Source organism: Brienomyrus brachyistius, chromosome 10 (assembly GCF_023856365.1).
Source record: "Brienomyrus brachyistius isolate T26 chromosome 10, BBRACH_0.4, whole genome shotgun sequence".
Taxonomy (NCBI): domain Eukaryota; kingdom Metazoa; phylum Chordata; class Actinopteri; order Osteoglossiformes; family Mormyridae; genus Brienomyrus; species Brienomyrus brachyistius.
In genome coordinates this window covers 3,834,338-3,857,842 of record NC_064542.1, presented here as the reverse complement: position 1 = coordinate 3,857,842, position 23,505 = coordinate 3,834,338, and the positions used below count along the sequence as shown (strand labels likewise).

Here is a 23,505-nt window from a genome sequence, read left to right as displayed (position 1 = left end):
TTGTTGTCATTCACACCTGTTCCAGAGCAACATCAGAATGAAACTTTTGCCAACTTGCCTTGCTGTCTACCAGAGAGCTGCCTTTGTGAGTCATTATGGTAAAACTTCTGCCTGAAGTGCAATTGCTTCTGTCTCACATGTCCCCCAGTAATGGCTCCTAATATGAGCAGGATTAATGGTTGTGCTCAGGCATTGACTTATTTAAATCACAGGATTATAGGAGAGGCATTTGTTTTCACCACATGAGGTTGAAATTGACAGGTACATGATCACTGCACCCAAAGTTAAGTTCAGAATCCTCAATATAGAGCGACATATATGCTGTCCTGTTGCTCAGAGAGTTTAACACTCAGGTATGCCAGTGAGGATCAGCTGTCACGGACTGGCTCTCTGCATTCATGGTTCACAGCAGGGTTAAGTGCTTGCATTTCTGACAAACCTCAAGACTGACCCTGGGCCGGTCTCTGGAGACTGCTGCTGGCTCGTAGCTCCTGGACCAGAAGCTTGGCTTCTCGATTTGTCTCTGTCTCTGTTTCTCCTCTCCTGCCGTCTTCTTCTTCCTCTGACAATTCGTCACACTATGGTCACACTACTGCAATCAGGCATGAATATTTCACTCAGAAATACATTAAGAGGAGCTCACCACACCCAGCCCTTTGTCCCCAGATATGGGAGGTCGTAATGCATTGTTTGGTCAGACTGGATGGAAGCTGATTTCCACAGCACATTCCTGAAGCAGTCATGCTGATAGACCACTTTGCATGTAGAAGCCTGCCCACAAACTCCTCAGGATGCTTTTGAAAGATACATTTGGAATGGTTGTGTATTTCCTGCCACACCTGGTAGAATTATTATCATTATTGCATTGGTATTGCAACGTCAATGAAATCATCCATTCATTTTAAGTCGAGGTTCCTGTACACAGATTTTAATGGCTGAAACAGAGCTGCTTTCCAGATATTGTCTTATTAAAGGCACAATTGAGGAATCTGGCGAACTCAATCTGGTGACGTGCATTTTCATTATTTTCTTCACCCTGTACGCCGTGCTTGAGAAGTACGGTTGTGCAGATGCTGTCCAGCCTGAGCTACATTACGGAGACAATGCCATGGCTCATCTTTCTTATTTAGCCACTATGCTGACAGGCTGGGACCTGTACACAGTTGCTCTTTGTCACTGTGTGCTCTCTATACGATGTTATTGGTCCCACTGCTGCTCAGCTGCAGGGGGATTGGACTCAGAGCATTGTGTTTTGAATTCTGATTGGTCCCTCTGGGCCACTCATGTGCTTTGTGCTTTGGCCGGACTATTAATTAGCATGTATCATGGTTAGCTCTGCCTCGCCCTCTTTTTATTTCAGACATCAGCGCAACAGCCCCTGTGTTTGACTTCAGTGTGCGTCTTGAATCTGGAGGCGTTAAACATCAGGTGCCTATTAGTGGAAAATTTTTGAGTGGAACCTCCACTGACATTTGGGCATGCACATACACGCAAACCAATGTGTGTACTGTTGGTAGCTTGAAATATCCATAGAAGTGAAAGACACAACAGTTAGATTCATCTTAAAATAGTTAAGTGTTAATGATGAGCAAGCTCACACAAATGCACATTCATTTATGTGATAATGATCACTGTTCACGCCCCTTTAAATGATAATGATATACTGAACTCAGATGCCCCCAATAGCATCTCTCTGTAGAAACCATTGTTTAATCCATCCATTTTCAATACCTGCTTATCTTATTCAGGGTCCGGAGCCTATCCCAGATGTTGTAGGAGCAAAGTAGGGAGCAATCCAGGACGGGGTGCCAACCATCACCGAGCACACACTATTCACAATTTAGTAACTCCAGTTCACCTTAGCAGAGGTGGAAAGTTCAGGTTCAGAAAGTACAAATTCAGACCAAGGTTTTGTTTCAACCAACCAGTGGAGTATAAAGACTCACATTCATAGAGTACTCAAACAGTTGAGTACTCTGTGAATGTGACTCTTTATACTCAACTGGGCGGTTGAAACAAGTTCTTGGTCTGGATTTATACTTTCTGCACTGGAACTTTCTACCTCTGCATTTTTTGATTGTGGTGGGCGGGGGAATGGAGAACCTGGTCACCAGCAAACTTCATAGATTGTGGGGGGCGGACTTGAACCCTGGTTTTCAGAGGTGTGAGGCAACTATGTGAACTACAGCCAACAAAACGACTGTGATTTAGTGCTGTAATATTTAGTCCACATTGTGATTTTGATGTAAATTGTTTGCTGTTTAATGCATAGGTTCCTAAACTTTTTAGCCCACAACCTATGAAATAGCAGTGCTACCAACCCCTGAACTCCATTTGGGGGGCTCTCAGTAGACTTATCGCCATCGAACCAGTTGTAGTTCCTGTGAAGAGTTTTTAAAATTTTATTATCATGTTTTTGGTTCTTTGGGAATCCTTGGTCCATGCATGCATGCATGTGATCCACAGCATAAAGTTTAGTTTTTTCCCCTTGTGGTGAATTTCCACTTCAGTCCAGGTGTAATGCAAATTCTCACATCCATTGAGACTCATTCAGTCATTTTCTATAATCATTATCTGTACCAGCATTCCACACGTCATCACAGAAGATCGCCATGTGCATAGTTGAGCATTATCTTGTTGTACAGAACATTAGGAAGTTGGTTATATGTTGTGTTCAAAGAAGTACAATTCCTGGATACGAGTACTTGTGACAGGATGTGGGTTCATGTTGGATAAACAGCATGTTACTCTGTTTCATAAAACAGGCAGAATCACCCCCACTATCTGACTCACTGGCTTTCTGTCCTTGTCGACTCTTCTCTTGAAATAGATTCATTTGGCTCTACTGGATGCTCTGCTGTATATTGCACTTAGACATTTTGTATTATTTATCTGAATAGCTTTTCTGATATTCTATGTTTTTGTGTAATTATTTCCAAAACTATGTTGCACTAGTTGCTGTTCACTCATTGGATATTTAGCCTAGTACAGAGTTCCTCAAACTGGTCCTCGGGGACCCCCAGACGGTCCACATTTTTTTTCTCACTCCCAGTTGCTTCCCAGCAAAAACATGGATTGTCTAGGGCTCCTTAAGGACTGGTTTGAGAAACGCTGGCCTAGTAGAACTTGTACCTTAGTTGGTTCCTTGACGGCTTGTGCTGCTTAACTACGTTGCTGTGTATGAATGGCTGCTGAATAAAAACACATGGTAACAGAAACTTTAGGCTCAAAGGTCACAAAGCATTGAGGTTATTCTTAGGTTTCAACTTGTTCTGTGTATGAATTTGTGAATCTTACTGTAGACTATATCTGCATGTTCAAGTGTGAATCACACTGTGCATCAAAATTCTGTATTCAGTTCTGTGTCTGGTGACCTAAATAGAGAGCACTGTTCCTGACATTACAGCATTTATTTACTCAAAAGACCTTTTGACACTTTTCTTTAATGGGATGAATGTTTCTGTCTGGCTCCTGTATGCGGTAAAACATTGCTGTAGTTTTTGATTATATGTACGTACCTCCAAGATTAATTAAGGAAGTGCTTCTGCATTGTTTTTACCCTGTTGCTGCCATTGAGGTCGAGAGCTACTCTGTGCCTGTGCAGGTGTGTCCATGTGTACTCAGTGGCTACTTTGTTAGGAACACCTTGCTAGTAGAGAGTACGACTCACTTTTGCCTTCAGAAACGCTTTAATGAGTTCTTTTTCAGAAACAGCTGTAGTACTGAGCTGTTATCTTTTCACCCCTGGCCTTCCTGCTAAGTCTAGACATTCCCCTGTTCTTTCATTAACAAGGTGTCTTTGCCCACAGAACTGCATTCACTCTGTTTATTGCACCATTCTCAGTAAACTATAGATAGTGTAGTGTGTGAAAATCCCAGGAACGTGGCTGTTGATGGTGGATCCACCACATCAGGCACCGACAATTACACCACATTCAAAAGGATTACATCACACATCCTAGCCATTCTAATGCTTAGCCGCACAGTATGTGATCCTCTTGTCCCTCTCCGTTTGCTACATACGTTCAGTAGCAGCAGCATTATTCATTGTTTGTAGGTGGTGACCCTGGTGTACATAATAAACTGACCAATGAGAGTATTTGTACTGTCATAGTGTAGAAGCAAAGTCCAGGTTTGAATCTCATGCAACCTGCACCAAGCCCACACTGATCCCACGACCTACTGACAGCAGTAAGGGGGGCGGGGCTTCTGTGATACAAATAGAGCTTGTCCTGCCCTTCACAGTGATGCAGAGTCCAGTCTACGTTTGATCTTTTATTTAAAGTGCCAAACTGCTTTCTGTGAAGCCACGGAAATGGATGAACCCAAGTCCCCCAGCATGAAGCTGAACTGCAGACACTCGGCAGCAGACATCTTTAAATCTCTGAAGAATGGCTATCTGGCCTTATGACTCAAACAAGCACTGTCTTTCTAAGCAGTGATTAGGGCTAGAAGGGCTAGAAGGTTAGGGATAGAAACGTGGTAAATGGGAGTCTCTCATTGGCTGAAGGAGGAATGGAATGGAAATTAGCTTGCAGGTGTCTGTAGACCATGTGAAAACTGAGATTAACTTGCACAAATCAGGCTTAATCATATTAGGCATTTTTATTGTTTTTATGAAATGCATAAAGCAGAATTCTTGCTTGTGGTGTAATTGTATGTTTATCCCCTGGATATAGAGGTAGACTTGTTGAGGTTAGATTCCATGCTGTGCCCCCAGGGTTATTATCATTAACGAAATCTGAAGACTATAAGAAAACATTTTAGTAAACTGAAATAAAATAACAAGGGCTGGCACTATCGGTCATATTAATGATCAAGTAATCTGCGGACTAGCTTGATGATTAAATAATCATTTATATATCCATCCATCCATCCATTTTCCAAACCGCCTATCCTACTGGGTCACGGGGGGTCCGGAGCCTATCCCAGAGGCAATGGGCATGAGGCAGGGAACAATCCAGGATAGGGGGCCAGTCCATCTCAGGGCACACTCACACACCATGCACTCACACATGCACACCTATGGGCAATTAAGCAACTCCAGTTAGCCTCTGCATGTTTTTTGGACTGTGGGGGGAAACCGGAGTACCCGGAGGAAACCCCACGACGACATGGGGAGAACATGCAAACTCCACACACATGTGACCCAGGCGGAGACTCGAACCCGGGTCCCAGAGGTGTGAGGCAACAGTGCTAACCACTGCACCACCATGACGCCCCCATTTATATATCATGTATACATATATAAAATATAATAGTAATACAGTATATATATATCAGTTGCTGCAAGGCTGTAACTAGCCTTGGACGGGGGTGCCCATCGCAGGGTGCACACTCACTCATTCACTAACTCACTCCCACATACGGTCAACCCAGGCACTCCGAGTCACTTAAGTTGCATGTTTTTGGACTGTAGGTGCATGTGCCGTAAACCCACACACACACATGAGGAGAACAAGTAAAAATTTAAAATATTACAGTGTGAACTTTTGCTGGTATTGTTCAGCCCTATTCAATTCCTACAGTACGCCCACAAAAAGTTAACTAATATTATAGCATTATTATGTACTGCATTATGGAAGATGATGTGGGTCAGCAACCGGGCTAGCCTTCATTTTAACGTTTGCCTTGAGATACTAGGCTACTCCAAAGGTCTAAAGGGCACATATCTTATCTATTGCTTAACCTCCCATTATTCAGTAAGTCCATAGAACCGTTTAAAGTGTGGCCACACAACTGAGACTGTCGCTCCTCTTTTATTTTGATGAGTAATGGAGAAGGCACATTTTAATTAATCGAGTAATGGAGTTCATTTGAGTAATCATAACAGCTCTAAAAATAAGATATGAAAATAAAATGGCAGACTATGAGTAAATTAAAATTATAAATATTGCTTCAGAAGCTACATGAAATACAATGAATCCAAATGTCAACTACTTTCTGTTACTATTATTTAATGCTGTTCATCTAAAGTTAACTTACCTTTAATTAACATTAATGCCTGGAACATATTTTGCCAATTTTGAGGACATTACTATGTAATGTGCAAAAGTCTAAGGCAGTCAAAGAAAATGTTTAAGGCTATGATTGTATATTTTCTGAGAAAAACACAATTTGATATTATAACGTAAGCAAATTAACAGGAGCACAAAAAAAATAAACAAGAATTTAGTCTGTTCCCCAAAAAGTTACTCATATCTTGTTGAATGGCTAAACAAACTGTGCTTCAAATGGGACCTGTACAGAAAACTCTCCTTTGGGGCACCAGAATCATTGTATGTATTCATTACATTTCTCCGTCAGATTTATTAATTAATTAACTTGATTTGTTAAATAACTCAATGAGGTAACTCAATGGCGACATGGGTGTTTTTCACGGTTGCTGTAAATCCTGTGGAGTTTGATAAGCATAATATTGTAGTTTTACACTAACATGAAGATCATTTAACTGCTTCATCACATGACTGCCTAAGACTTGTGCATAGTACTGTATCAAGGATGCTCTAAAGACGCATAAAATAGTTCTGCAACTGTCACTCTATCCCTAGAAGTAAAATTACTCAAACTTAAAATGAAACTAAAATATAGAAAAAATATCCTACTCTGAAAATTAACTAAAACTAAACTTGATTAAAATGGTAAATAATATAAAAATAAAAATTTGATAAAAATATTGTGACCAAATAGTATAGGGATGTCACCTGGCCCTGAAAATGCACATGTCCTGATCCCTGGTTTGATTTGGCCTGGTCTCCATGAATGGTTGCTTCTCTTACTTAAACAAGAAGCCAGTGGTGTGTTAGCTGTTACAGTAAATACACTGCATTACTGACCTCTTGTATGGATGGTTAACCCATAGAGCTATTACAATTTGGGGTCGAGGCCCAGGGAAAATGTCGAGCAAGCTGCTTTCCAGTGAGGAAATCAGCGTGACTTCCTGTCTTACGGGAAGTGCAATTTCCACTTTAAGGCATGAGATCAGTACACAGGCAGCGTGAGCCCAGGAAAAGCAGGAAGGGCTGGGCGGGGTATCCCCTGCTCATCTGCTGACACATGACAGTGATGACTGGAAAGCTGTATGCCAAACATAATTCTTTAGCATTTCCTCAAAGTAAAGTCTCAAAATGAACATATTGTATATTTCATTAAGTATTCTCATACAATTATTAATTGTATTATTTTGTAATCTTTAATTGGGCAAAGAGGATATATAAAAATAATATAACGACAACAGGAAATTGCTCATCATTTGAAAGTAATTAGTTTGTCTGCTGTAATCTGATCTGCAGTGCATTCATGTCGTAATCTTTGTTTAACTGTGGCTAATCCTGTAGGAGCTGCTTGGTGCTATTGCCCTCTCATACGAAGAGGCTGTGGATGATGATAAAACACACGCTGGAGCCACGGTTATTATCGTTAAAGAAAACTGAAACTATTAAACAAAACATTTTTGTAAAGTGATAAAAAAACACACACAAACCTAAATGAAAACTTTAAATATTGCTACCGAAACAAACTGAAATGAAATGAAATCATTACATACTTTTTGTTATGGTTTTTCCATATACTATTTAGCTAATGTAATGATTTATTTAACCTTAATCACCATGAATAATGCTTGGAACATGTTGCACATTTTGAAGACTTAATATACACCATGTATTCATGTAGAATTCTTTGAAGAACATAGACATAAAATAGCTCCACAACTCTGAGTATATCCCTAGAGACAAATAACTACAAAAACTACTGAAAATAAAATATATATAAACTAAATGGATTAAAACTAAACTGGATTTCAAATGAAAATTGGAAATAATATAAAAATAAAATCAATTAAAAAATGAAAGCTACAGTAATACTGGCTGCAGTTCACTTAAGGGCAAAGAGGTTCCCACCTGCAAGCAAAACTACAGGCATCCCCATGTAGCTAATGAGCTCTAATACACACAGGAACAGATACACACCGAGAACCGCATATCAGCTCAAATGGACACATGCACAATGGCGGATATGTCTTCAGCTTTATTGTTTGTGACTCGTGGAATACTGCAGAAATGAAAGCACACGGATCATGTGCAGGGTGGCTTACTGGTATTGTGATGAATAAAGTTAATTCGAATAGTTTTAATAACAGCTATCATCTCAGTACAGCCTCTAATGATTTCAGCGGCACATATTATCTCAACACAGATGGGTGGAAGTCTCATGGTTGCACATTGCTTATTACTTCAGCCCCCGATCTGCAGCCAAAAGCTGAGAGGGAGGCTGCTAACAGAGTGGCTGCCAGTAGCTGCCCCTAATCCTCTCGCTCACTGCTGACCAGATCCAGTGTCAAAGGCTTCTTGCAGCTCCAAAGGCCAAGTGTCCTCCCCATCTTCCGCTTCCTTCGGGGCTGGCAGTGCGAGGGAGGGATCGGCGCACAGTTTCCGTGGTGGCAGAGACAGGCGTCACTGTGTCACGGTGCTGAAGGTGCCGGATGCATGGTGTGACGGTGGCGGCAGATCAGGTGTACTCACATTTCCCTTCTCGTATATATCAGGCTAAAATAAGTTAAATGCCTGGAGCAGTGTCTGTGCCATGAGATCTTCTCTTTCTGTTCTGTCTCTTTTCCACTTCTCCTTCTGTCTTCTCATTTCCCATTAACTCAACTTCTTCCTCTTTTCCTCTCTCTGAATGGCTTCAGAATTAATTTCATTGTACTTTAATTATCTGGGAAATTTGTCACAGTAAATGTGTTGGTGAGAAGCGCCCATTATGAAAAACCACAAACGTAATCATGCTAATAATGATACAAAAGCTGCTATTTATACCAATACCGCAATCAACCATCACTTCAAAAGAAACGTGATCCTCCTACTACTTCTGCCCTTCTGGCATCCTTCACTGCTAAAATTTTCCCTGCAAAGTTGTGTTTGTGCACTGGAAGTGGAGTGACTGGAGTGACAGCGAGTGAGAAGGAGTCATGAAAATGCAGGGGAAAATCTCTATGCTGTGAATAGGTAAGACTCCCTGAACATGACAGTAAAATAAAAATGTCTTCATTTTATTTTGTCTAAGATGTGATAACGTAAATGGAATGTGGAAAAGATTCTGGATAGAGAGAGAGAGAGAGAGACAGAGAGAGAGAGAAGGACAGAAGAATATATTCATTGAAGCTGAGTGAAAATGTGATGACCCTGCCCATCCATTTTGGAAAACCAACCCTGTTCCTCATTGATTCAAACTAAAAATGGCTCAGTTTGCTTTTGACAATTAATCCCTAGTCACAAACAAAAGAATGTTCTCAGCATTTCACTGCAATATCAGCACCATGTCAAAAGATTACTGCTAGGCCGCTGGCATTCTGTATTTATGCTTTAATTAAAAATTTTAGGCCATCCGATCTGTCCATGCAAATATAGCAGAAATCAGTTGGATGAGTAATTACGAGCTACAGGAGGTGCTGGTTTTTTGTTCTTTTGTTTGTAAAGCCCAGTATGATGTTTCCTAGTATAGAGCAGCTCTGTAGTCAGACTGTGGTTTGAAGGTTTTTTATTTTATTCTTATGTCTGCAGTCTTTATAATGTAATCTGTCGGGTATGAAAACATGTAAAGTTATAAAATACCTTTACCTTAACTGCACATTCATAAACCCTTTATAATGCATTCATAGAACATTCAGTGCACCTTCATAATGCATTCGTACAACATTCATAAGCATTAATTTATCGGACACTTTCATTCACAGTGATGTGCAGTTAAGTAAGCAGGGTCAGACATGCCCCTGGAGCAGTTGGTGTTTCTCAGGGGCCCAATGGTGACATCACTCTGCTAGCCAGGGGATCTACTTATATGTCTGACAGAGAGATTCCACACAAAATACACATTCATTAGCTGCCTGGTCTGTCCACAGCAGTTTGCGTCACACTTAAAAAAGATTTAAAAATATGTCTCCTAGTGCTAGCCAGTAACTCTTATTTAATTGCTTTTAGCCATGAAAATTAGTGCTGAAATTGGTTAGTATTTAATGTGAGTTGGCAGAGAGCACAGCTTGTTTTCCTGAATCAGTGGGCTTGGTCTTGGTTATGACATTTCTCCTACTATCTGCTCAATGACCTCCTGCTGGAATAAATGCTTTATGTCGGAGTCATATCAGCTCCCTTCCTTTGTTAGTAGTGGGAGGCCTGTATTGCCCTACTGGGAGATGTTATCCTGCCTGAATAATGAGGCAGAAAGAAAGAGTCAAATTTTTTGCACAAATGTCAAATTAAAGATTCCAGGTGTTCTAGACTGGGGGTTCCCAATCCCCAGTTCGCGGAACCGGTCTGTGGCCCCCTAGTAGAACACTAGCGGGTTTGTAGAGCAGTTCATATTGGTGGTCTATCCAGCAGCACCCTGACCGTTTTACCGGTCAGTGAAATTATGGTATGATGTAGTCTATGAACATCAAATGTGTGGGAGCCCAGTTCTAGAAGACAGAGGTATTGGAGATGAATCTAAGACAGCAGAAACTGTAAGAGCTGCTGTAAGGTTTAGGGATAGGGGAGCCCAAGGAAGAGAACTTTTCCAGAACCTTGTGGAAGCCGAGAAGCTGCATGCACCAATGGTTCAGTGCTTGTGCCATGATCATAACACTCCATGAATGTTCTAATTCTTTGTTGATAAAGGCTATAGTCAGGGGTTTTGGAGGGGCAAGGATACCATGGCAGATTCAGGGGGCCAGCACTTAAAATTATACGTAAAATTGGGCAGGGGGGGCCCAAGGTGATATTTTGTCAGGGGGCCATAATTTCTAGATATTCCCCTGGCTTTAGTTGTGTATCACGTTTAAGGAGGAGAGAGGAAAAGTAAAAAAATTTTAATGATGTTAAGGAAACTTCAACTATTATACTTTTTTATGGAAGACTTTCCCACGAGGAATACAGGACTAAGAAATCCTCTTTGTCATAACATAGTGCTTTTGTATGTATTTATAAAAGGAATGATTCACTAAGTAACAAGTTAAATTTAATACCCCGGCTGATGAAACAGATGCTTTCTCAGAATGTTGATAAAAGCGGTTATGTGAAGACTGTCGTATCTACGTCAAGCCTGCTTTGGACGCAGTCCGCTTCGCTTGACTGTTAGCTCACCTTTGGCATTTGAGCTCATTTTTGCCCGGGTTTTTCCTAACTTGTATGCAGCCTCCTCTTTGTGAGGTATTGCATGACTACACCACACTGAGTGTTTGTTTCTCTGATGATTCTCTTCTTTATCTTTTGTCGTGGGTCTTCTCATGTTGCTGCTTTTCAGTCTACTGTCTACATTTCTACTATAGTCAGGCAATGTTTTGGATTTAGTTTTTCTGCAGTCCTATGATATTGCCTGGTTTTGGATTATGGATTTGGTATGTGATTTTGAAAATTAACCATCTGCAACTGGATCTTCTTGTATCATTACGTTACACTATACCTTGCTATCTCTGGAACCAGTAGAACCTGAGGCAAGACTTCACAGGAAGAGGCATTTGGTGAGTTAGGTCAAATTTTGCAAACTCTGCGAAGTCACTTGGTGCAGACACGTTTGCACAGTGTTGCCACCCCACTGGATTCTGGAGCAGTGGTCGCCTACAGCTTCAAGCCCGTCACTGTTTTTATCGTAATGCGGTATTTTATGTATGTCATTCAGCACCTCAAGATGCTTGCAATAGAGGCAAGATCCATTTTGTTATTTTTATTGGTAGCGAATCCTGGACAATAGCGTTGAATAGAAGTGCGCCGAATTCTGAGTCACTAGTTTATATACCATCTAAGGAGGTGTTTGATCATCCTGCTAATGACTGGGATCCAGGAACACTATTGTGTGAGGTATGGCAGAGGAATTACCTGCAAGCACATTGCGCAGATATTTTTTAAAATTTTTATTTTCTGGCAGCCGTAAGGGCATCAGCTTTAGTCTGTTCTCTCCCTGTGCCTGCAGTTGCTTTATCATCTGGTCCTGAACCTATGGTCCAACAGCCAGGCCCCCCTCTGTTATGTGTGGTGGTGATAGATACTTCGGAGGTTGCTGTGGGAGCCGTTCCTTCTTGTTGGCATGTTACACTCCATATGCTACTTTTCCATGCCTTTTTCTACTACAAGCTCTCTCCAGTAGAACAGAAGAAATTACGACGCTGCGAACGGGGAACTGCTGGCCATGAAGTTGGCTCTCGAGGAGCCGTGACATTGGCTGGAAGGGGTATCTGAAGCTACTTGGCTGAATCTTAAGAAAACTGGGCAAATCCTTTTCTGTGCCAGTTTTAGATATGTCTGGGCCAAAGGTAACAGTCAAAGAAACACCGAAGTAGATACTCTCTCCAGGTAGTTCGATCCACTTTATGATCTTCTGGTTTTCTTTGTTCATTCACTGTTGAGCTCTTGACACCAGGGGGGTCACTTGCCATGCCGAGTGAACTGGGGAACAATTGTGGATTCTTTCCTATGACATCCCTTGCTCATCGAGGATTTCTGTCACTCCATTCCGAACGGTTCCACTCCATGCCTCCATGGGCATCTGGCTGGTAGGCAGTCTAAGTCTTTTAGAGCCACCTGTGAAGAGGTCTCTGATCAGTCAGGCCTAGTCTGGCCATGCTCTGGTTCACCAGACTATTAGTCCACATGTGGCTTTTGAGCTTATTACTGGCTGGGTATGTTTGGACCCTTGTTTGCAGTTACTTCTTTGCAAGGTGTTATGTGGCTACACCATAGTGAGCATTAATTCTTCTGATGACCTTGTTCATGTATATTATTTTCTCCTGATCTGTTGGTTTTGCCCTTTGCCTTCTGTTCTTTTGCCTGATGGTTTGCATATCAGTGGTTCCATCAGCTATACAAGCCTCTTGGGGGTTGGGGGCGTGGCTCAGCAGGCTAAGGCTCTGTGTCTGTGATCAGAAAGTCACCAGTTCAAGCCTGGCCTCGACGGAACAGTCACACGTCTATGGGCTCTTGAGTAAGGCCCTGAACCCTCAGCAGCTCTGCAGACATTGTAGATAACTGCTCTTTGCTTTGATTCCCCAAGCTTACGCTCATCTGTGTGTTTCATGGCGAGCAAAATGAGGTAGCTGAAAATAGAATTTCCCCATGGGGATTGATAAAGTATCATCATTTAGTTTTGGCACTATTCCCCTCGTGGGTATTGTTCTTTTCAATCTCCTGTCTGTTTTGGACTGCAGATTTAATATTACAGCTTGTGTATTCTCTGTGTTGCCATCCCTATGACATGCCACCTGTGTTTTGAATTATGGTTTGGGATTAATGTTTGAAAATCAACCTTCTGCAACTGGATCCCTCCCGCATTGCACTGCCCAGATCATTTTACTAGGCTTCACACTTATAATGTCAGAAACAGCCTGGTGTTAAAATGTTTGTGGGGGAATTTATGTTAAATTATTCATTTAATTTGCTGTTTTTGGTTATTAGGGACATAACACATGCTGTTGTAAGTTAATATTTTTATTTACAAAAAATAAGAATAATAAAATGTAAATAAATCCATCCATCCATTTTCCAAACCACTTATCCTACTGGGTCATGGGGGGTTCGGAGCCTATCCCGGAAGCAATGGGCACGAGGCAGGGAACAACCCAGGATGGGGGGGCCAGCCCATCGCAGGGCAAACTCACACACCATTCACTCACACATGCACACCTACGGGCAATTTAGCAACTCCAATTAGCCTTAGCATGTTTTTGGACTGTGAGAGGGAAACCAGAGTACCCGGAGGAAACCTCCGTGACATGGGGAGAACATGCAAACTCCACGCACATGTAACCCAAGCGGAGACTCGAACCCGGGTCCCAGAGGTGTGAGGCAACAGTGCTAACCACTGCACCACCATGCCTCCCCCATATAAATAGATATACTTGCATAATAAGTATAGAACAGATGACAGCATCATTTCTGAGTATAACATTTTTATATGCTGAAAGGAAATTTGTTATAACTTAGCCTTCAGTTATGGCATAATACTTCCTCAGTGCTACAAGTTCATCACTAGGAAATGCAGAAAATGTACAATTAGTTTAATGGAAAGACAAAAATGCTAAGGTAAGGCTAAAATGTTTGATAAATGGCTAGAGAGCCTAAGGAAGTGGATAGAAATAATCTTAAAGGTGTTATGGTTGGTAGAGCTATCATTAATGAAGCAGAATCTCGCACAGCTGTACTGGAGATTTCTAAATAGAGAATTAAGGCTGGGGTGTCTAAGGGGAAATTCAGGTTAATCATTCAAACAAACCAGTACATGTCTGCACTTTGTGCAATATGGAGATTTGATAGTTTACCTCATATTTACTTCTTGTATTTCCTTCTAACATTTGCATCAGGAATAGGAAATTGGAATGTCTCTGTCCCTACGCCGTAGGGTGGAGGGAAGGATTAAAGTGGTTGTTGCTCCCCTTTATCCCAGATCTCTGGAGTTTGTTAGAAACCTAATCAGCTGTTAGGAGCCCTTCACAATGCTGACTATGTAGGGCAAAATAGCGAAACAACCAACAAACCTTATTAATGACAAAGAGATGCAGGGACATTACTTGCCTATTTGTCGTTGCACCAAGTTAAGAATTAATAATGACCTGCATGCAAGACCTGGTTTCTTCCCTTAACTTTGGCACACTTTACATTCAAATGGTCTTGTTATTACGGAGCCAACCTAGGTGTGTAACGATTCTCCAAATCCATGGTTCGGTTCATACCTCGTTTTTTTTTTTTTTTTGTGGGGAATGGTTTTATTACTCACCAACAGCTTGGAACACTAAAGAGAAGAACACAAAAAACATGTTTAATTAACTTCACATAAAATAGCTATGTAATGAAAAATAAATAAAAAAAAAAAACTTCTCTGAAGACCAGTCAGAAATAAACTGGATAACCAAAATGTTCCCTCAACGCTGACCTGAATGAGCCAGGGGGGATAATAAGCTATCTCAGGCTTATTATCCATCTTGAGCTAATGAAACTAGCTTTTGCCGCAGGTGTGATCACTCAATTATGATTGGACCACAAAAAATCATGTGACACACGCAGTTGTAAGACAACCGAAGGTGTAATGTATAACATTTATAAAATACTCAGCTTGTGAAATGAAAAATGAGTTTTGTAACATGAATAACATAAAAAGAGGTCAATAGGCTGCAACGACAGCAGTGGCGGTGGGGGGGGGGGGGTGGGTGCCATGGTTCTGGAACTGCGACACAAGATCAGGAACGTTTGTATTGCAGCTTTGGTCTCGAAGCCCTTACACCTTTAATCCAAACCTATGTGAAGAGTGTAGGTAGGCAGGTTACTCTAAGGTACTGTAAGTGGCAGTCAATGAAGAATACATCAAAGTGACATAATATACAAATATCTCTCAGTGGAGCATAACTGTGTACCACCTTTCAGTAAATGCTTGCCAGTTGTGGCCTGAACTCACCCCAGGGCAACAAGTAAGGGGCACCCTGGCTGGATCACCAAGGTTGCTTCAGAATGGTAATTTCCCATGAACTGTGTGTCTTTGGCTGTGACTCTAGAATTTATGCAAATTGCAGCCTCAGCACTAAGGGTACATTCAGAGCCATGCAGACGGCAGCTGATTGTATAACTTACAGAGCCACTGTATCAAGGAGTACCTGGCAAAGGACAGACATGCTTCTGCGTCTGAGAATGAATTAATGCTTCTGGAATGTATTTCTGATAGGAGGGAATGGGCAGGATGATGTAATGTGGTATTCGACTGGCTGCCTGGCGCATACATTCCCTGGAAGCCAGAGGGCCTGCTTCAGAGTCGCATTCTGCCAGGATCAGTGATAGCAGGATCCGATTTCAGAGGCCGGATGAATCGTGCTTTGCATGACACACTGTCCGTGTCCTGCATGCGTGGGTGTGTAAGGGCACACGTGCAGTTTGAGCAGAACTGGGTGCCCTAGCCGTGCTTTTTTGCATATTTATTTCTGCTAATGGGTGTTAGTGTGCAGATCTACGGGTGGGTCTTTGTGCTGTGGGTGGGTGGGTGTGTATTTGTGTCCTAATGTCATGGTTAAGTGTCCTAATGTCTATCTCCTTAAATTTGTATGTAGTGCTGTGCAGGTCTGAGACAGTTAAAGAAAATGTTTCACACTATTAATTTGAGTAGTATGGGTGTATTTGCTCAGCAAAAACTGAACTTGGATTATATATAGAATATATAACCCAGAATACATAACCATATCTATATATGTACAGTTTAGATTGTGTACAAATGAACAGCAACCCAATTAAAAGGATGATTTTTTTTTCTGTTCTCCATTAAGTTGCTGATGTCTCATATATCATTGGTATATTGGATGGTTGCTGTAAATGCTGTGGTAACCTTAGGAGAGGTTTTGAATTGACTAAGCTAACTCATTTTGACAGAGATAATATCCTAGTTTTACACCAGCAAACATGGAAATAATTTAAGCATAATTCTCTTTGGCAGCCTAAGAGTTTTGCACAGTATGTGTGTATATTTACGTGTGTGTGGACATTCACACGCATGTCACAGCATAGGAATCTGTGCCTCCTTATTGATGCACATGCTCCCTGTGTTGGGCTCTGCCTGTGCCTCCTTATTGATGCTCCCTGTGTTGGGCTCTGCCTGTGCCTCCTTATTGATGCTCCCTGTGTTGGGCTCTGCCTGTGCCTCCTTATTGATGCTCCCTGTGTTGGGCTCTGCCTGTGCCTCTGGAGCATGTCCATGTTGTCCACCACAGTACTGTTCGCTCGCTGAAGGAGAAGTGCTTTGTTTGCTGGATGCAGAGACATAAACCTGTTTTTGGCACACTTTGTTAACTTCTGCCCCAACATAAAGTTTTACACTGTTTACAGTGTAATGTAAGTAGCGTTAGTGTATCTCAGCCAGGCCTGAGAGCCTGCACTGACCAGTAGCAGCGCCAGTCTATTTTCAGGGGAAAGGCGTAGTAGAGCCTTGGGGTGGGGGGTGGGGGTGGCTAGGAAGAGTAAAATGTGGGGGCCACCTGAAGTGGAAAAATAAGTCTGTCACTGACCTCTTCCTGCACTGTGCAAAAGATAAACAAACGCCATGTTTTATAGAATTGCGCAATAATTATGGATATAATTTGAGTATTTTCATGCAATAGTGGGAACTGCTAAAATTATAATTTCATACAATCCATGCATTTGGGAAAGCTGATCTGCCGTTTGTCTTGACTTACACTGTGGGGAGAGAGGCAGCCTTCCACCAAGCAAGAGAGACGGGGTCAGGGAGAAGTGGAAGAGGTGTTCAGCTTTGTGCTGATGAAGGTAGTTAATCAGTGTGCTTATGGTTGCCCCCAGCCAACTGGAGCACTTTCACTGGAGGCAGGCTGCATATCTGTGGTTTTCTTGACTGTGTTAGTTGTGTCCAAACCGTGTTTTGGGTTGGGGGCGCCTCACCCAAAGGCAGCTCCATTTTGGTCGCAAAGCAGGCCCTTGTTTAAACAAAACTGCCGGTCCAGGATTTTGAGGAGAAAGAGCTGTCTGTTGAAGCTGGAGATTTTAGATGTTCCTCTTTCCGCTTGCCCGTGTTTTACTTTCCAGTCATTTATGTTAAACGGTAGGTGTTGTAGGTGGGAGCTTGTTTGCGGTGAAATGGCTGGCTGATGTTTTTCCAAAGACCTGTTCAGAATTATGTCTCACCACAGTGCCTCCTTCTTCTGGCTGCTGGAGAACGCCTTAGCGATGCTTCCCAGGGTACTGGGCCGTGTCTTTGGGTCTGGGAAGCAGTTGAATCTGGTTCATTTACAAGTGTATATTTTCCTGTGGTGCATCGTTATGTGATTCAGTGGTAGACAGACTAAATGTACAAAGGAAGATTGTAAATGTAGTTGGATCCATATCAGTTCAGTCTGCCAGGATTGTAGCCTTTCTGTTTATTTTCATGAGTAAAAAAAAAAATCGCTTGGTAGATGTGTGTTCTACCAAGGTCAGAACACAAAGTTTATATTTGTGATGTATTTTTTTAGGCTTAATCTGAAGTAAATAATAGCTTTATTAAAAATAGCTTTGCTACTTTTTGAAGCTTTCAAGACAAAAACAGCTTTTTCTTTCTGTGCAGTTCCCTTGGGAGCGAGTCAGTTTCATTTATTAACAGCGAGCCAGTTTGAATCCTGGGAGGCGTCCTGCTGTAGTATTTACACTAAATAAGTAGCTATAGAACCTGAATGTAGCATCGGATGTACGAGTCGGCTAAGTGCAGCAGTTGTGTTCTTATGTGCTGGAGTGTAGGAAGTTGGGGGTGGGTTGGGGGGGGGCGTCTCCCCCTCGATATTTAATTTGGCTTCCTTCATCCCCCAATAAACAGACCTTTGTATTTACATTATTAAGTTGTGCCCCCCCCCCCCCCCCCAATGTCAAACTCTCTGCTACGCTGTCGCTCATGTGGACAGTTTAGATTATGTGTTCTGTGACATTTGTGTTCTGTTTATTCTGTATGACTTTGTTGTACAGAAGAATTCTAGATTAAATGGTTTGTTGTATTGCTTTTAGGAAAGGACTTTTTTGCTTCTACTGCATCATATCAGTAGTTTAGCGTTATGCAATGTACAGTATTTATAAAACGCATAGCTTATTCTCATTCATAAACATTTCATGTGTAAATTTGGAAATGGTTCTTCATTCTACTTCACTTTTGCCTTGACCAATCACAGGCACTGATTTTACCCAGCACCCTGGAAAAATTGCTTTCTGTTCTTCCTCTTTTCTGGTGGCCGCTTCCAGGACATTTCCACGTCTGAGCAAATGGGACAGGATCTGGGCCCAGTGGAGTGGCTTTAACTGGACTCCGACCCGAAACCAGCTCCAGCTGTGCTCCTACACTGGAGACAGAGCCATAGCACAGTGATCTCAGCGCCTAAACGTGCAGTCAGAAGGGTCTGCACCTGCTCCACACAGTTTTTCATTGCTGGGTTTGGTACACAGTATGAGGGTTCAAACCCAGTTCAAAATGTAGTAATTGGTTAAGGTAATGTGTTAATGACGCCGTAGCCAATTAAAAAGGTCTTAGCGGGAACACCCACATAGCCGCATACCTAGGATGTATGCTGATACTCAGATCAGGTGCTGCACTGTAGCATATTCGATGGGCTAGAGGTCAGGATAGTAGATGCATGAAATCCAGACTAGATTGACAAAAGGCTGCTATTTAGCACCCATTGGCTGCCACAGCAGACTGAAAAGCATTTCGACTAGGAATTGAACCACATTTTTGGTTCTCATTTAAAATTAAATGGAACTCTATACTAGGATGTAACTCTATACTCAGGCATACATGAGTTACCTCAAATCCCTTCAACTGAAAACCCATCAAATGTCATCTAGACACAGGAATAGACTGAATTAGCTCAGCAATGTTTATTTCCTCTTCTCGTATGACATTTAATTTTTACAATTCAGACACTGGTCATTTTATGTGCCCCCACCCATCCCACTCAGATGTCTGTGACCATTTTCATCTGCATATCAGAGGCAGCATTGACTGCAATAGGTCCAACCTCTTCATCTTGTTTGTTTGACCAACATTCGTCCTATACCTCATAACCAGGGAGCATGCAGCCATAATTGTCCTGGTCTCATACAATCATTTTACACTTTTCCTCCATTTAGCTTCAGATTTTGATTTTTCTTCCCCTTCCTGGTAAACTTCTCTAAATATGCTGCTTATTCTAAAGATGCTCTTTACTCAGTTGTTTGATTGATTGCTCTCAGGCACAATGCCAAACTCTGCCACCGCCTCCTCCATCTGCCGCATACACTCGAGTAAGAGAGCCCCATCTGTGCGAGGAACAGGGCTAACCAGCGCTCCAAGCCACTACCAGACATCCACAAAATAACCTATCAAATGGTTGAAAGGGAGTTCGGGACACAAAAGCTTCCTAATCCATCAAATTTTCCATGAACATTTAATGCGTAAATTGAAAAGCAGCTTTTGCTTCCCTTTCGCCTCCTCCAAACACAGGTGAGCATGTAAGGCTCCTCAGGAACTCTGTGGTTTCCCATATTATCCAGGCATAGAGGTATCTCTCCAATACCACTTTTGTCTTCCAATCACACAGAGGAAGCTGCTTCCTGAATCGATGTGAATCGCATTAACGCACTCCACTTCCCGTTAAGACTGTCACTGTGCAAGAATCTGCAGCACTCTTCTGGGCATATTGCATTACGGATGAATCATGCCTCTGTGTTTGGCCACCAGGCTCATAGGCCCCTGAATTCACAGGCTGGTAGGCCACTATAGTCAGTACAGTCTGATTACTGCATTCTGCACTGTCTAATAAGCATCTAAAGTGAGCACAATCTAACGGGGAATATATTTGAGTCTGATTAGGCATCACAGTCTAATTGGCTATATTGGTCAACATGGGTTAATGGACTACAACAGCCAGCATTCTAATTATTTATTAAGCTAATTGTTTGCAAGATAACGGGATTCTTAACACAATCGCAAGCTGACAGTTATGTGTAACTTGTAGCATTGTGCCTGCCATATTTTAGTCCCTAACGCAGTTATGCCTTGCCCTATAATGGAGATAAAAGGTGACAGAAGAGCAGCTGCACTCTTGTAAGACCCATCACTATGGTCCCCAAAGATAAGCCCTTTTAAGGGACACTGCACTGTGTGCATTGAGCTTCTTTCATTGGTAGCTTGTGTTCGTGTCCATGTCGGAGTCCATTCCTTATCAGAACCTCCCCACTGTCCCCTCAGCACTGTGCTTCCAGGTCTGTGTCAGCTGATTGCTGGAAACTAATGGCCAGCACCTGGTGGTCCAGGGCTAGATTTGCCTGTCGTTGAGCCCCCGGGTGATGACTACGCAGAGATCATGACCATATCCCTCCTCACCAGACATTATTAACCTCTAGCGGTTTCATGCATTTTATATAGGAGGGCAATGGTGAGCGAAGGTGTGCTTGGGTGATAGCAAGACGCTAGGCTAGCGAATAGCTCCTGCTGCTTTAAATGTCAACAGTAGGTCTCCAGTGTCTTAAAAAACAAAGTACAAGCTTCTTTAATTCAGGAGAACCACCATCATCTGAGGATTTTACTTTTGATTTCATCGATTACATACAGTACTGTGCAGAAATCTTAGGCAATCAAAAGAAATGTTTAAAGGTATTTATTTGGGCAATAATTGTATATTTGCAGAACAAAAAAAAATCACTTAACATTAGAGCATATGCAAATTAAGAGTCACACAATAAAAACTAACAAGAATTTCTTCTGTCCTCCCAAAAGTAATTTTACTATTTCTCTTTTTATTTTATTTTTCAATTTGTTTTATTATTATTATTATTGTATAGCACGCTGGTCAGTGAAGTTTTAAATGTGCTTTATAAACAAAATTTGCTTACTTACTTGCTTATAAAAGTCACTGATGTCTTGTTGGATGGCTAGATGAACACTGCATCAGTTCCCAAACCTCTCCTTAGGAGCACCTCAGCCATTCCATGTGTATGTCAAATTTCACCACCTTAATTAATTAATTTAATTCATCTAAAAAGTCACTGAGGTGTTGATTAGCCAAACATGATATACTAGAGTCAAAAAATACGTTGATGTATTGGATGTTTGCTGCAAATACTGGGGTGATTTTTAAATGGCTGAGCTGACACACTTTTATGGATGTAACATCATAGTTATACACTAAAATGAAGATTGTTTAAGTATCATTTTCTTTGACTGCATAAGACTTTTGCACAGCACTGTTTTTGAAATACAGGAGCATATTCATTCAATGTGTTCCTTTAGTACTGCATAAGGCATGATAATGGGTAAGGCACATTCTGAGAAACCTAAGCCGTTCATAGAGGAAAGGCAGTGCCGGGTTGGAGGAGGAGGAGGAGAGGAACAGGAATGATTTTTCACAGCTGCTAATCTGCTCCAGCTGAAGATTACAGCTCTGTATCTTGTTCTCCCGGCGCCAGTGTCCAGCCGTGACACCGCGAAGGGGGTGTGCAAGGCAGAAGAAGTCGGTAAAGATGAATTTTCTCGAAATCCAGATTTGCAGGGTGAGGGCTTTAGCCTGGCCTGAGAGAGGGAGCTGGCTGGAAGGATGACATCATTGCTTTGGAACCCCATCTTTCTGTTCGTCTGCATGTCGGCCTCACACAGCATTATCTATCAGATTAGAATCTCAGTAGCATGGCTGGTACTGTGTGGCTATTTTCAGTCACACCTATAGTCAGACATCTGTTTCCTCTCCAACTTTTAGTACTACATCTGTTTCTCCTCAGTCATAAGTGTACTGAGCGTTTTGTTTGTTTTCGGTTAGACTTTAGTTAGACTTAGTTTTAGCGACATGCTAGATCTTGGCACATAACCATTTGGTCGGACCGGAGATGAGAAGTTTATTTTTCCTTAGGTCAAGCTACTGTAGGTATAAAAATGTTGTATACTGTAGGAGATACCATACCTGATTCTGTAGTGTTGTTTAGATGAGTGTTTCTCTCAGGTGGCTGCAGTGCATGAGAGAGTAACTCTTGGGAGCTCTTAGTTCCACACGTTTTGTGTTGTTGTTGGAGCTATGGCTACGTGCTAAAGGACGAGAGAGTGAAGCAGACAACAAAGGGTTCTGTCAGAAGAGCAGCCTCGCTGTTATAGCTGTGAGCAAGGTAAAGTGTTTTGGTAAATACCTCGCTTTAGGAAAGGGTCGGACCACGTAAAACTGTGACTCTGATTTGATTTTTGTCCCACAGCTGGTCACCACAGGCGGTCCCACACCTTTTGTATTTTTGTATTTTCTGTACAGCTTTGCTAGACTGTTCACTTTTATCTCCCCAACAGTAGGAGACAAAGTATAAAACCCACAGCAGAGCACTGATTTCCTCATTCTGTCCACCATTGAGGAATCAAACCTGAAGACCCCTGGAAGGCTGGGCCGTCCTCTAGTGTTTTCTGTGCTTTTGTTCCCACTTTTAATACTAATTTTCTGTGTCTAAAAGATATTTAATAAAGTATGGTGCCAAAGTCAGTGTCATGATGTATCAATTAATAAGCCCTTAGCTGAGTACTTCTGGGGGCTTGTGTGTGGCTCAGCGGGTTATGAGGCGGTGCTCATGATCGGAAGGTCATTGGTTCCAGTCTCAGGGTCGGCACAGTGATATCATCGCTGGGCCCCTGAGCAAGGCCCTTTATCTCCGGTTTTTCCGAGGACTACTTAACCTTGTTTCACCAAAAATGTGTCAGTTTGGATGAAAGCATCTGCTAATGAAATGTAAATGTCCTCTTGTGTGTGTGTGTGTGTGTGTGTGTGTGTGTGTGTGTGTGTGTGTGCGTGTGTGTATATGTTTGCATTTGCATTGCAGTATGCACATGCTCAGTGTCATTTGGAAATGTGGCAGGATTTCGCAACCTGAACATTACACACACAATGCTCTGGCAGTTTTCACTCTGACCCTGCTGTGAAATACTGCTGAACAGGAACGCGCTCCGAAAGACAGCGACATTCTCCCTGCTTCATTTCATTCTGCTCGGCGTCTCCTTGGCCGCTTCTCAGTTTTACTGACTGTCTCG

General features: G+C 42.0%; 1 protein-coding gene across 2 annotated transcripts in view; it reads left to right on the top strand.

Annotated features, from left to right (window-relative positions):
- The window catches only part of mgat4b (alpha-1,3-mannosyl-glycoprotein 4-beta-N-acetylglucosaminyltransferase B), a 69,470-nt gene that overhangs the window by 14,190 nt on the left and 31,775 nt on the right, over positions 1-23,505 (top strand). The gene's annotated exons all lie outside the window — the stretch shown is intronic.